The sequence below is a fragment of the Otolemur garnettii genome, unplaced genomic scaffold (assembly GCF_000181295.1).
Source record: "Otolemur garnettii isolate 467f Iridium unplaced genomic scaffold, OtoGar3 scaffold00001, whole genome shotgun sequence".
Lineage (NCBI taxonomy): Eukaryota > Metazoa > Chordata > Mammalia > Primates > Galagidae > Otolemur > Otolemur garnettii.
The window spans coordinates 19,986,786-20,001,222 of NW_003852396.1; the positions used below are offsets into that span (position 1 = coordinate 19,986,786).

Consider the following 14,437-nt stretch of genomic DNA (forward strand, 5'->3'; position numbering starts at 1 on the left):
GAGAAGCTGGTGGTTTGAGGTAGTCATTGAAATAATTGAATGAAGCACAAGTAATTTAGCAAGAAAGAAAGAGTTTTTTAATGACCTATATAGAAGGCCAGGCTCTGTCCTAGTGACTGTAGGTCCTATGGAAAACACAGTTTTTAGATTTTATGCACAATTTTCAGAAAGTATCAACTGCTCCTTGGAAAGTCCCTGCCTTCTACTTATTTTCTAATTGGTTTTCCCAGGGGCTTGATCAACCAACCCTGTTCTCAAAGCAGGCCAGGTCAACTTGACTGCATCTGTCTGTCTGTACTGGAAAGTCCCTAGAGCACTGATCAGCTTCTTTCCCAGAATAGCTCAACCACAGGGTCTTCATGGGCTTCATTCCCATAGTAGCCATGGTCAGTCTGATTGCCTCCACCCTGCTCATATCTAGCTAACTGCCTAAGATAATACCGTCCTTATAGGTAGTTAAGTGAGGTATGTAGTAGATAGCACAACAAAGGTTAAATGTGAATCACACATAAATGTGCATGAAAAGCACATAGCATGGTCCTCTGTACAGAGTCGGTGCTCAAGAAGCATTATGTATTAAGCTGTGGCTATTGCTTCTGTCCTTGGTTTCACAACATCAATTTTGGTGTCTGTATCAGATATCTTTTTTTTTTTCTCATTAAACTTTGTTTTAATAGGTCTCAAAATTCTGTGACAGATTTCTGGTCAAGTTGTTGCCATTAAAAAGTACTGATTTTAGAAAATAATAAAACTGCCATACAAAAAGAAACAAATGGTCCACAAAACATTTTCCTTTCCTTCTGAAGGTTTTACTATGCATTGTTATCATTAACCAGTCTTTTACTATTAAACTTCAATGGCCAATTGAAATAAACAGTTCTGAGATCATTCTTCCACCATTGATTAAGACTGAGGTGGCAGGTATTATAGAATATTCATTTAGCCTTCTGAGCTTTCTGGGCAGACTTGGTGACCTTGCCAGCTCCAGCAGCCTTCTTGTCCACTACTTTGATGACACCCACAGCAACTGACTGTCTCGTGTCACCAATAGTGAAATGACCCAGAGGAGTATAGTCTGAGAAGCTCTCAACACACATGGGTTTGCCAGGAACCATATCAATGATGGAAACATCTCCATATTTCAGAAATTTAGGGCTATCTTTTTTTTTTTTTTTTTTGAGACAGAGCCTCAAGCTATCCCCCTGGGCAGAGTGCCGTGGCACCACAGCTCATAGCAACCTCCAACTCCTGGGCTCAAGCGAGTCTCCTGCCTCAGCCTCCCAAGTAGCTGGGACCACAGGCGCCTGCCACAACGCCTGGCTATTTTTTTTGGTCGCAGCCATTATTGTTGTTTGGCAGCCTGGGCTGGATTTGAACCTGCCACCTTAGGTGTATGTGGCTGGCGCCTTAGCCACTTGAGCCACAGAAGCCGAGCCTAGGGCCATCTTTTGTAGACATCCTGCAGAGGCAGACACAAGAGCTTGTCAGTTGGAAAAGTTGGTGGCAGAATGTAATCCAGAGCTTCAAGGTTCCACTGGCATTGCCATCTTTCTAGGTGATTTTCCATCCCTTGAACCAAGGCATGTTAGCACTTGGCTCGAACATGTTGTCACCATTCCAACCAGAAATTGGCACAAATGCTACTGTATCAGGGTTTTATCCAATTTTCTTAATGTAAAGTGCTGACTTTTTTTTTTTTTGAGACAGAGTCTCACTATGTTGCCTGTGGTAGAATGCCATTGTGTCATAGCTCACAGCAACCTCAAACTCTTGGGATTAGTGATTCTCTTGCCTCGGCCTCCCAAGTAGCTAGGACTACAGACACTTGCCACAATGCCTGGCTATTTTTGTTTGAATTGTCATTGTTGTTTAGCTGGCCTGGGCTGGATTTGAACCTGGCACCCTTGGTGTATATGGCTGGCGTCATAACCACTGTGCTATGGGTGCCAAGCCAAGTGCTGACTTCTTTAACAATTTTCTCTTATCTCTTCTGGCTGTAGGGTGGCTCAGTTGAATTGATTTTGTTAACATCAACAATTAGTTGTTTCACATCCAGTGTGTAAGCTAGAAGGGCGTGCTCATGGGTCTGCCCATTCTTCGAATTCACCAACACCAGCAGTAACAATCAGGACAGCACAGTCAGCCTGAGATGTGCCTGTAGTCATGTTTTTGATAAAGTCTCTGTGTCCTGGGGCATCAATGATAGTCATGTAGTATTTGCTGATCTCAAATTTCCACAGGGAGACATCATGGTGAGACCATGCTTATGTTTAGCCTTGGGTTTAAAGACCCAGGCAGACTTGAAGGAGCCCTTTCCCATCTCAGAAGCTTCCTTCTCAAAATTTTCAATGGTTCTTTGTCAGTGCCACCACATTTATAGATCAGATGGCCAGTAGTGGTGGACTTGCCCGAATTTATGTGTCCAAGGATGACGATATTGATGTGAGTCTTTTCCTTTCTTATTTTGGATTGTATGGGCAGTAGTCACAACACCTGTGTTCTGGCAGCAAACTCCTTGTGAAAAAGCTATATCAAATATCTTATTTGTGAAATAATAGGCTCTGTTTTAATGCAGGAAGTACTTTTTGTTTTCTAGGCTTTTTAATGTAATGTTAAAATGACATAATAGAATAGATTTCTCTCATCCAAGTACTAACCAGGCCCAACCCTGCTTAGCTTCTGAGATCAGACGAGATTGGGAGTGTTCAGGGTGATGGCCAAAGACAATAGAATAGATTTCTTTGGATCTATTTCCACCCACTATTGAGGGCCTTCTAGGTTTACCTCCTTTATTTTCTCCAGGTTGTTCTTGATGTCTCCAGAGGTAGACTTTTATGCTTTTTCTGCTACTAAAGGGGTCTATCATTTTCTTATGTTCTCCCTGATGCATATTTGAAGAGAGTGTTTTCGTCAGTGCAGAAACTAAAACTTAGCTACTTTCTTAGCTTGTTGAAAGTCATGCAACTAGTGAGTGGTAGATCCTGAAATTGAATTGAGTCTGACTTCAGAACCTAAGTTCAAATTCAGTTTTTAAAATCACTGTACTATATTAGATCAGTTGGTTTCTCTTCAACATTTTCATTCTCTTCCCCCTTTATATCTGGAAAATGTAGATGATTTTAATTTCAAAGCTAAGAACAACTTTACATATATTGAAACACTCAAGACAAAGGAGCCCAGGAAGTAAAACTCATCAGAAAAACAGAGGAACTTTTCATGAAGTTGGGATGAGTCTGAAACTTTTAATGAATCCAATTGTATTGTTTACCAAGTTAAGATCCTCTCAGATGTCAGAAGATAGATGCCTAGATGTCAGCTCATAAAATACATCTCTTGTGTGATAGCAAAAATAAAAGAGGCTGGAATCTCTCCATGCTAAGAGATAATGAAGTAGGCCAGAAATAAGTTGGAAGAAATACTGGTTACCCAGAGGGATAGCAGTTGTGGTTTTTTCTCGCTGTTATTATTAAATCAAATATTTATGAGACTGGGATTTGATTACCCATGGTTTAACAATTCAAGGGAAAGACCATTTTTGAAAGATGCCCAAGGTGTTGGAGTAATTTAGATAACTGCACTTTGTATGAAAATAATTAATCACTAGAATTTGGAAAGCATGCAGATTGTAATAGGAGTATAAGACATTTTGCAAAGTTAAGCCATGAAGGTGTAACATGTTTGAAGGATTAAAATGCATCCTGTTGTCAGACACCATGTATCTCTTGTCAATACAGAACATTTGCTCTACATTTTGGATTTTATTAATGCTTATTGAATGCATATCATATGTCAGACAATTTTATATTGTCTTTAAAAATTTAAGCACTATAAAACCAATTAAAATATGATTTATTATTTCATATTATAGATAATGAAATTGATATTCAGAGAAGCTAAGTAGTGCTCAAAGACACAGAGTTAGTAAGGTTAAAAGCACCCAAATCCATGATCTTTCCCTCATATTATTCTGCCATTCAGGCATTCCTAGCCTGTAATTTCTGGTTAAAAGGGGGGCTCTGGGGACTTGGTATAAGGACTGTTGTCTTGGAAAAAATTAAGCAATACATTATTTTGAATGGGAATGAAGTACAGGAGGTAAAAATCATTCATCAAGTGTTCCTGCTGAATCATTGCTGGAAAAGTCTTGCTAATTAACTTTGGTAAGAAATGAACCAAAGTCTATTAGAACTGAAGAAACCTGGTACTCATGTGATTCAACCACCTCTTTTACAGATGAGAAACCTGGAGTCTATAGGGGGAAGTAATCTGTCCAAAGTTGGTATGTGATGAATCAGTGTCAGAGCTCACTCACCAGCACAATGTTGAGTCTGTTTTCTGGAGCTGCATGAGAAAATATGGATTCTTCCACAAGATACACAGAAATGAATGTATCACCCCAGGTTATATCAGTAAAAGTAATAATTGAGGAGAATAAGTTCTTGCAACTTTCATGATTCAGACTGAGTTTTATAAATAGTTTAGTATTATAAATAAGATTTCATGTTACAATAGTTGGTTTTAGATTAAGGAATCATAAATTTGGCAAATTAAGATGAAATAGATAGATTTCTCTTCCTACTTTGAATTTATGAAAATATGGGCTAAAATATAACATTTCTTTTTTACATATACAATTGAAAAATATGACGTTTCTTTTTTACATGCACAACTTTTTTACATACCAAGAACAGAAAGTGCTCTGGTGACAAGCAAAGAGGAAGCTCAAAGTCAGAGCAGTTAGTGAACCTAAAACTGAAGAATTTTCCAGTTACACTAGCATCATATAGAACTTAAAATTTAGGAACCAGAGGCAAGGTTTGTCTGATATTGGCATCAGTAGGATAAGTAAAGTCTCAGAGCTCAAGTTCATACTGTAGATAAATTACCTGCCTAATGGCAAAAGCCATGAAGATCTATTAATTTCTGGAGTATGGAACAGGAAAGGCCTGGTCTGCCTATCCTGGGAGGCTGCGAGGAAGTTTGCAATCCACTTGGGGTTTTGTCTGATAAACAAACCACTGATGAGAAATCAGAACCACAAATATGTATCACACACAGCTGTGAGATATAACTTCAAAGTACTTGTGTAGTAGAGACACCAAAGCAGAAATATAAAAACTAGTTTAGAGCAGAGGAGGGCCAAGATGGTGGACTAGAAGGAGCCTGCAAATGCTGCTTCCATGGAGAGGACTGAGGGGAGCAATTAGATTCCATGTTCACATTGATTGAGAGAGAACACTGTGAATCAAAAGAGAGAAGATAGGGAGCACCCAAAGTGAGGGAGAAGGAAGTGACCTTACCTGCTTTGCAGTTTGGAAGTACACAGGGATGGTGAATGCACACATGGGTAACACACAGAGGGGAGAATCCTGGGGTCCCCATTCCACTGCGATCACTGCTATCCAACCTGCAGGAGGGACTGTCCACTGCAGAAGGCCACAGGACTGACATAGCAGGCTATCTGGAGACTGTGTAGTGGCATTGCTCTGGAGAGAAGGCACAGTGGTGACTGACTGGCTCACAAACCCTGGGTGTTGCAGCTGGTGCTATTTTAAAGTCCTAGACCCAATGTACTATCTCTCTCTAGGGGTCAGATCCATTGCTGCTGCCTCTCATTGCCCTGCAAGTCTGGTGACAGGGAGGAAGCAGGGAGGCCAAGTACTCTGGTGAATCCTATGGGCAGGAACCACTTTTCCCTACTGCCAGTAGAGTATCTGGGTGGGCCAACAATTGCTGCTGCCTGTTGATATGTGTAGGGCTCCACTGAAGCCAGTGGTTAACAAAAGCCACCTTTGATTTGAACTGACAGCTCTTAAGCCAGAATTGACACTGCCCGACCCGTGTTGCGGGAGTTCGTGATCGGCGTATGAGAGGGAGAAGGAAAGGGTGGACACAATCACACAACCACTCATACAGTATAGGGAGAAGGCTGAGCCGAAGCTGTTTATTAGGGATCGCTACAATCTTATATAGGGTTAGTTGAGGGGGTGTGGTTACTTCATGAAGCTGAATATATATAAGGCTAGGAATGTAGTCTTTGGCCTATGATAGGGTTAAAATGTGAGGGGAGGGCGGAGGGGTTATGCTGTCCTGAGGGGAGGGGCCCTGCGCTGTGCTCTGCGTTTCTGTCTAAATCTTGTACAATGTAGCTAGTTCTATCCGGTTTTCTTACCAGTACTGGTCTCTTTATCCGGCCTTTTCACACGGGGGTTGAATTATCCTAGCACTTCCTCTTACAATGTAGTTTAATATTTCTGTTAACCCTTACAAGAATGGGTTGACAATCACCACTGCCTAAGGGCATGGCAGAGTTGCACTGAATCTGGTAACTGGCAGACAAACACCACAACCTGAGGATCTGAATGGGGCAGCTTTCAAACCAGCACGGAGTGACAATCACTGCTGCCAACAGGTGTAGGTGGGGCTATGCCTAAGCCACAAGGGTCAACAAGTGCTGCTGCCCACAGATCAAAGCCAGACAGCTATCAAGTTGGCATGAGTTGACAGTCACTGCTGCTGGAGGGTATGGGCAGAGTGGCACTCAAGCTGGGGCATAGTGACAAATGCTGCCACCTGTAGTCCTGAGTGAGACGCCCTCAAGCTAGCCAGTCTGTTGGCAGTCAGTTGCTGCTATGGGGATGCAAGTGGGACTATCCTCAAGCCACACAGGACAATAAAAGCTGTCACCCACAGATCTGAGCAAGGAAGCTTCCAAACCAATGTAGGTACAAATTTGGCAGCACCATCGGCTTAGGCAGGGCTGTGTTCAAGCTGGTGCTGCCTGCCCATGAGTCTGAGTGGAGCAGCTCTCAAGCTGGTTCAGGGTGATAATCACCATTGCTGGTAGAAATAGGTGGAACATTCACTCACTGTGCAACCTGGAGACTTTCAGTGACAACCTCGGGAATGGTGAGGCAGGAAACACAGGAGAGCAACAGTGTTACATGCTCACACTGGATAGGCCCAGCTTGGGTTAGATCAATCCTCCAGACTAGGACACAAGAACCTCATCCAGGAAACTCCCCTTCTTTGTCCTAAGGAAGTCCTCTGTGCTGTGTTCTGAGCATAGGACAGGTGCACTTGAGTTTTATCTGTCTCAAGCTGAGAGAAGAGATTTCAGATAAGAAGGACCAAGAATAAGAACTCTGGCAGCATAAAAATTCAAGCTGTTGTGAAATTCCCAAAGGATCACGATAGATCTTCAGCCATAGACCCCAACCTAAAGGAATTCAGAAACTGATGACAAACAACATAAATGGTATTGAAAAGAAGTTTGAAAATCAACACAAAGAAGCCAAAAGTTTCAGAACATGAATTTAAAAAAATGAAAATCTTGTGTGACAGAAAGAATATAAGGAAAGATAGAAAGAATTTAAAGAAACAAAAGAGTCATTTAGGACCTACACAGAGGAACTTGTATCTATCCTACAGAAATTATTTCATAACATCAAGAAGGAGGGAATCCTCTCTAACTCATTCTATGAAACCAGAATCACCTTGATACCAAAGCCAGGAAAGGACACTACAGCAACAACAAAAAAAGTAAGACCAGTATCTCTTATGAACATATATCCAAATATCCTCAACAAAATACAGAACAAACTGATTTCAACAGCGCATCAAAAAGTTAATTCCCTATGATCGAGTGGATTTTATCCTAGGGATACAAGGATGGTTTGATACATGCAAATTGACAAATGTGATTCACGAGATAAACAGAAGCGACAACAAAGACTGTATGGTCATCACAGTAGGTCCAAAAATGTGTTCGATAAAATCTAGCACTCCTTTATGATAAAACCCTCAACAAAATAGGCATAGCAGGAACATGTCTCAAAATTATAAAAGATACATATATATGTAACAAACTCACATCCAACATCATATCAAATGGAGAAAAGCTGAAGGCATTCCCTACAAGAACTAGAACAAGACAAGGGTGCCCAATGTCACCACTTTTATTGAACATCATACTGGAAGTCCTCAACAGAGTAATCAGGCAAGAGAAAGAAACAAATGGCATCCGAATCAGGAAAGATAAGGTGAAACTGTCCCTGTTCACTGATGATATGATCTGGTATCTAAAAAACCCTAAAGGTTCAACTAAAAGCCTCCTAGAAATGATAAATAAATTCAGAAAAGGCACAGATTGCAAAAATCAATGTACACAAATCAGTAGCACTTCTGTTACTAATAACAGTCAAGCAGAGAGTCAAATCAAGGATTCAATACCATTTGCAACAGCTAAAAAAACATACATAAGAATTAACTGAGGAGATAAATAATCTGTACCAGGAGAACTACAGAACATTGATGAAAGAATTTGCAGATGACAAGCAAATGGAAAAACATCCCATGTTCGTAGATTGGTAGAATCCACATCGTTAAAGTATCCGTAATACCCAGAGTGATTTATGGCTTCAAGGCACTGTCTGTTAAAATGCCAATGTTAAATTTTACAGATCTAAAAAAGCCTGTATGCTTTGTTCAGTACCCAAAAAGAAAAAAAAAACCAGCCTGAATATCCAAAGTAATCTTAAGCAAAAGATATAAATCTGGAGGCATCACATTGCTGACTTCCATTTAAGCTAAAAGCCTGTAGTATCCAAAGCAGCTTGGTATTGGTATAAATGTAGAGACATGGACCAATGGAACAGAATAAAGAACCCAGAAATAAAATCATCTACTTACCAACTGATCTTTAATAAAGTAGACAACAACATACACTGGGGAAAGGAAGTCCTATTGAATAAATACTGCTGGGAAAAATGGGGAGTCACATGCAGAAAAATGAAACAGGACTTCTGTCTCTTGCCATATATGATAATTTTTTCAGATAGATAAAAGACTCAATTGTAAGTTATGAACCCATAAAAATTCTACAAGAAAATGTAGAAAACCTCTTCTATATATTGACCTAGGTAAAGAATTTATGACTGAATTCTTTAGGCCCCAGAGATAAATACAGTAATAACAACAAATACATGGATCTTAAATCAAAAAGCTTTTTCACAGCAAAGGATATAATCAACAGAGTTAACAGACTACCAATAGGATGACAGAAAGTATTTATAAATTGTACAACCAATAAAGGGCTAATATCCTGAATCTGCAGAGAGCTCAAACAACTCAGCAAGAACAAAAATGAACAATTCCATTAAAAGTGGGCAGAATAGGCTCAGTGCCTGTAGCTCAAGTGGCTAGGGTACCAGCCACATACACTGGAGATGGTGGGTTCAAATCCAGCCAGGGCCTGCTAAACAACAATGACAACTACAACCAAAAAAAAAAAAAAAAAAAAACAAGCGGGGCATTGTGGCAAGCACCTGTAGTAGCAGCTACTTGGGAGGCGGAGGCAAGCAAATAACTTAAGCCCAAGAGTTGGAGGTTGCTGTGAGCTGTGACGTCATGGCACTCTACCCAGGGTGACAGGTTGAGACTCTGTCTCAAAAAAAAAGGGTAAAATACATGAACAAAGGTTTTTCCAAAGAAGATAGACAATGGCCAACATACATATGAGAAAATGCTTAGCATGGCTACACATCAAAGAAGTGCAGGTTAAAACTACAAGGAAATACCCCTTTACTCCTGTCATAATAGCCATTGTTAAAAAGCCAACAACAAAACCCCCCAAACCCAGTAGAATCTGGCATGGATGCAGAGGGAAAGAAAGGCTGAAGCACTGTTGGCGGTACTGCAAATTAGTACGACCTCGATGGAAATAATATAAATAACATAAAAACAATATAGAGACTTCTCAGAGAAATAAACATAGACTTTTTTTTTCTTGTTTGAGAGAGAGTCTCACTTTGTCACCCTCAGTAGAGTGCTCTGGCATCACAGCTTACAACAACCTCTAACTCTTGGGCTCAAGTGATTCTCTTGAGCCCAAGTAGCTGGGACTACAGGCGCCTGCCACAACGCCCAGCTATTTTTTTAGAGACAGGGTCTTGCACTTGCTCAGGCTGGTCTCTAACCTGTGAGCTCAGGGCAATCCACCTGCCTTGGCTTCCCAGAGTGCTAGGATAACAGGCATGAACCACCACACCTGGCTAATAAATGTAGACTTAATATTCAATCCAGGAATCCCACTGCTGGGTATCTGCCCAAAGGAAAAGAAGTCACTTTATTAAAAAGACACTTACACTTGCATATTTATTGCAGCACAATTCACAATTGCAAAGGTAGGGAATTAACCTAAGTGCCCATAAGTGAATAAAGAATATGCATTATATATACAGGTATACCATGGAATACTGCTCAGCTATGAAAAGCATTGAGATAATGTCTTTTGTAGCTACTTTGATAGACCTGGAGACCAATAAAGGAGAATTATCTCGAGAATGATAAAAGAAACAACACATGCAGTTTCTTAAAATTGGGAATTAAAGAATGGCCACACATGGCCTTATGAAAGACATTGGAAAACAATTGAGGGAGGAGGGTCAGGGATGACAACTTACCTTTTGGGGACCATGAACACTATTCTGGACACACTAAATCCCTGTCTTAAGCCTTACCCAAGGTATTCATGTAACAAAAGCACTTGTGTTCTTTTAATGTTCTGAAGACTAAAAATGTAACACATTGTATAGAGATATTTTCAGAGTGGGCAGGACTCCTTAAAATGCCATTGAAGATGACCACACCATCAAATATTAAAAATCACACAAAGGAATAAATTTCCAGAAGGGAAGTCCGCAGGTACAACAAACATCAATAAATAAAATCTAACCTCAATAAATAGAAATAATATAACAATATAAATGTGATGCTGAAATGGAATAGATTTAAAATGATCAAGAGATTAAAAAAGAAACTAAGGCATGAATGAATATTTTCAAAAATCAAAGATAGATTTAAAGCAGAATTAAAGTAAAATTCTAGAAATGAAAAAAGATCATTAAGATAAGGCACTTGATCGACAGATGAGAGAAATAATGATTTTAAAGATAGATAATGATTGTGTAGAATGTAGCAGAGAAGAAAAGAACTGGAAAATAGAAAAAAAAGCTTGAGAAATGGGAGCCCGAGATTCCAATGTAATAGAAGTAGCAGATGGAGATAATAGAATACGATAAAGGCAATTGAAAGAAAATAATTGCTAAGAATTTTCCAGTACAAAATGCATGAATCTATAATATAATCTGAGAGGACACACAGTTCCTAATCATGATAAATTCATTCATTAAGTCGGTAAATATTTAAAAAGCACTTGTATGCAAACATGTTGTAGGGGCTGAACCAAATAGATGGAAACTTGTTTTTACTGAGCTTACATTCTAGTAGAGGGCGAGGAGACATGGAAAATAAACCAAATAGATAAGAAAAGTAAAGCAGGGAAGTGGAGGGGATTGTATTTACCTCTGGTCATCTGGTGTCTGTACAGCCACTTTGCTCATGTGTTTTTGCTGTGACTTGAGGCCGAGACCTGGTTTTGTTCCTCTCTGCATAGCATGAGGCATGGTATATCATAGTTTGCAATACAAGCTGGATGTTCAATAACGTGAGAAGTGATTGGAATTAATTTCTCTATCATCTTTATTGATACCCAATTTAGTCTCCATCTGATTGATTTCTAAGGCTGTACTTATGTATTCCTGGAAGGAAGTAACCAAGAATTTCATTTTTTGTCTACCTACAGCCATGCTTTTAAAATTGTCATTCTTATATTGTGATTGTCCACCTGTCTGTATTTTTACTGTTGCTTCCTCAGTTTAATGCTTCATGGTCTTGTTTTTAACTTTAAAAAACTGTCAGATTAATGTGAGGGTACAATTAAGTTACAATGTTTGCATTTGTTAGGTGAAGTCCCTGTTGTAGTTGTGTCCTGCACCCAGGAGGAGTGACTTGTGGGTGTGGAAACAACCCAAGTGCCCATCACCCTGGGGGTGGATTAATCAACTGTGGTGTATGGATACCATGGAATACTATTCAGCCATACAAAGATGGAGAATTTACATCTTTCTTGTTAACCTAGATGGAGTTGAAACTCATGGTCTTTTTCTTAAACTATTACAACTGTCCCTTAATTATTCTTTCCTTCTCCAGTCTCTCTCCATTCTAATTTTTCGCAGTGGCAGTCAGGATGATTTTTCTAAAATATGTTTAAGTATGCTCCATTTTCCTGTCGGAAGTCCCCCAGTGATCCCTACACAAGACACCCCATGATCTGGCTTCTTTTGACTTTCCCAGGCTCTCTTCTCCCTCTGTCTCTATTTCCATTCTATAAGCCGCTTATATCAAATGTAGGATGTTCTCTTGAATGCTCAGATGTTTCTGTCCCTTTTAATTTCTCTGGTACATTTGTATGACAAGCTTTTTCTTCCTTAATTCCTTCTCCTGACTGCCAGAAAAATACATATCCATTTTCAGATGTAGTTCACATTTCATCTACGATAATTATCCTGACCCTCACCTTATAAGAAAATTAATCCACCATTCTTTGAGACCCTGTAGGAAAATTAATCCAACATTCTTTGTGACCCTTCGGTCCGTGGACAATTCCTACCATAATGCCCTTATATTTCTTTGAATTTTGAGAGCGTATTTTCCTCTTCTGTTATTCCTGAGGGTAGATACCACTTATTATTTTTTTTTCTATTCCCTCCCCTCCCCCACCTCAATATTTGACACATAATCTCAAACCCAGTATGTGCTTTCTGAAAAAGGAGATGTCTATTTTGAAACAAAGAATTTATTGTCTGACTCTAACCCTGGAAGCCTGGTTTGCTATTCTTAGGCTATGCGGAGCTAATCAGAAAGTGTGGATTTTTTTTTCTTTTGAGGCAGCACTTCCAGTCCCCAAACTATGGTGTTCTTCACTCTGACTTTATGGAAAGCTTCCAGCCACTTGGGGACCTTGAAAGGCCCCCTTAAAGGTAAAGAATGACCACATTTGCTTTAACCACAGAAGCAATTAACTCTCCAGCAGTGTGGAAAACAGCTTTTGAGCTGTATTTATCGATGCATAGATTTCACAGAGCTGTGATATTTGAAGACAAATGGCTGTGTCTGTAATTAAGACTGCCGAGGAATTGACAAGTGTGATATGATGGAAGACTCAGAAAAAGGGCAAGGGAGCAGAATTGGCCAGGATGATGCAGTCTCTGTGACCTTGGTGCCGTCTCCTTATTCATCGATTTCCCAATTAAATATAACTTCTCATTCAGTCAGTTCACATATACTGTAAGTATTGATATCTTGCTGTAGAAAGTAAAGGTGACCAATAGATAAAACTGTAGGGGAGGATGATCTCACTTTATTATCATTTTTTTAAATTCAGTACAACAAGATGATGAAGAGAAGCTGCTCCATTAAATAATCTTTTCTATTGACTGTTTTATTACGTAGTAAACTCATAGAGTGGGCAGTGATAACCATTGTCAAGAGCCTTGATTTTAGAGTAGGTTTAAGTTCTGACTCTGCATATTTAAATATTTTATCTATTTAATCTTCATAAAAACTTTTTAAGCTATTGTGACCCTCAATTTAGACATGGAGAGAGTGAATCTTTGAAAAGTTAATTGACTTTTCTAAGATCACACATTGAATGATGGAGTTATTTAGTATCAAAAATGATTCTAGAGAAATAAGAATTATATTTGTTGTTTTTTGAGTGTCAGTCTATGTTAATAATTAGGGATCACTTGGCTCTTCATTTCCAACTGTTTAGTCCTCAGCCAATATACTCAAATGAGATATTCAAATAAAGAGGTTCTTATGTTACTTAATTCATATGGACTCCTTGAACACTCCATGTTGGGTTAGGGACCTCTGATACACAACTATAGTATTTTGCATATTTTAATATTTAAATTTATTACATTTATCACATTATACTATATTTCTTTTCTTTTTGTGTTTTCATCTATTCTGTGAATTCTTTCAAGGAAGGATTGTGTCTTTATAATTTGAGAGCTTAGCAGAGAGTCCACCACTTTGTAGTAGGTAAGCACTACAGTCAATGAAAAATACTAACATATATACACTTAAACAAATTCATACCATTTTGATAGATTCACTTGGGATTGACAGGTTCAGGCCAGGTGTAGTGCTTATCCTTGTAATCTTAGCACTTTGGAAGGCCAAGGTGGGAGTATAACTTGAGTCTAGAAGCTTGAGACCAGCCAGGGCAACATAGTGAGACCCTCTACCTCTACTAAAAATTTAAAATTTAGGTAGATGTGATGGCACATACTTATTGTCCTAGCTACTTAGGAGGCTGAAGGAGGAGGAACACTTGAGTCCAGGAATTTGAGGTTGCAATGAGCTATGATGAGGCCACTGCACTCCAGCATGGGTGACAGAATGAGACCCTGTCTTTAAAAAAAAATAGATTCATCTTCCAGAGAGGAATGAAGATTCATCTTCCAGCTGAGACAGCCAAGGTGGTAGTTCTCCAGCACAGCTAGGATACATGCCCTGTAGGTGTTCC

The 14,437-nt window shown here is 39.4% G+C and overlaps 1 pseudogene; it reads right to left on the bottom strand.

Moving 5' to 3' along the window:
- Positions 1-1,435: 1,435 nt before the first annotated feature.
- LOC100940548 lies at positions 1,436-11,465 on the bottom strand (annotated as a pseudogene).
- Between the last annotated feature and the right edge of the window lie 2,972 nt (positions 11,466-14,437).